Source organism: Peromyscus leucopus, chromosome 15 (genome assembly GCF_004664715.2).
Source record: "Peromyscus leucopus breed LL Stock chromosome 15, UCI_PerLeu_2.1, whole genome shotgun sequence".
Taxonomy (NCBI): Eukaryota; Metazoa; Chordata; class Mammalia; order Rodentia; family Cricetidae; genus Peromyscus; species Peromyscus leucopus.
In genome coordinates this window covers 68,289,747-68,290,423 of record NC_051076.1, presented here as the reverse complement: position 1 = coordinate 68,290,423, position 677 = coordinate 68,289,747, and positions in this window count along the sequence as shown.

Below are 677 nucleotides of genomic sequence, written 5' to 3'. Positions count from 1 at the left end.
ACAGTGGCACAGGTCTAAGGGTAGAAACATAAATACTTAGAATGTAGACAGTGGCATGGGTCTAAGGGTGTAAACATAAATGCTTAGAAGGTAGCTGGGTTATAATCTATTTAGCTTAGCATCAGTAGTAAGTTCTGCCCTAGAGCCTATGACATTCCTCAGCTATATGTTTTCTCCCAGGTTTACAGTACCAGCATACATTCCATCCTATGGAGCAGGCCTCACTCACATCTGATTAGAAAGTGGTTGATTGTCCCTGTGGTGGTTTGAAAGAAAATGCCCCCCCCAAGGGAGTGGCACTATTAGGAGGTGTGGCCTTGTTGGAGTGTGTGTGGTCTTGTTGGAGGAAGTGTGTCAAGTGGAGGTGAGCTTTGAAGTCTCATATATGTTCAAGCCATGCCCAGTGAGACAGTTCACTTCCTGTTGCCTGCAGGATGTAGAACTCTCAGCTCCTCCAGCACCACGTCTGCCTGCACACTGCCATGCCCAACCTGATAATGGACTGAACCTCTGAACTGTAAGCCACCCAATTATAGGTTTTCCTTTATAAGAGTTGCTGTGGTCATGGTGTCTTTTCACAGCAATATAAACCCCAACTAAGAGAGAAGTTGGTACCAGGGACTGGGATATTGCTGTGATAGGTCAGACCATGTTTTTGCTTGGAGTAATATAGACTT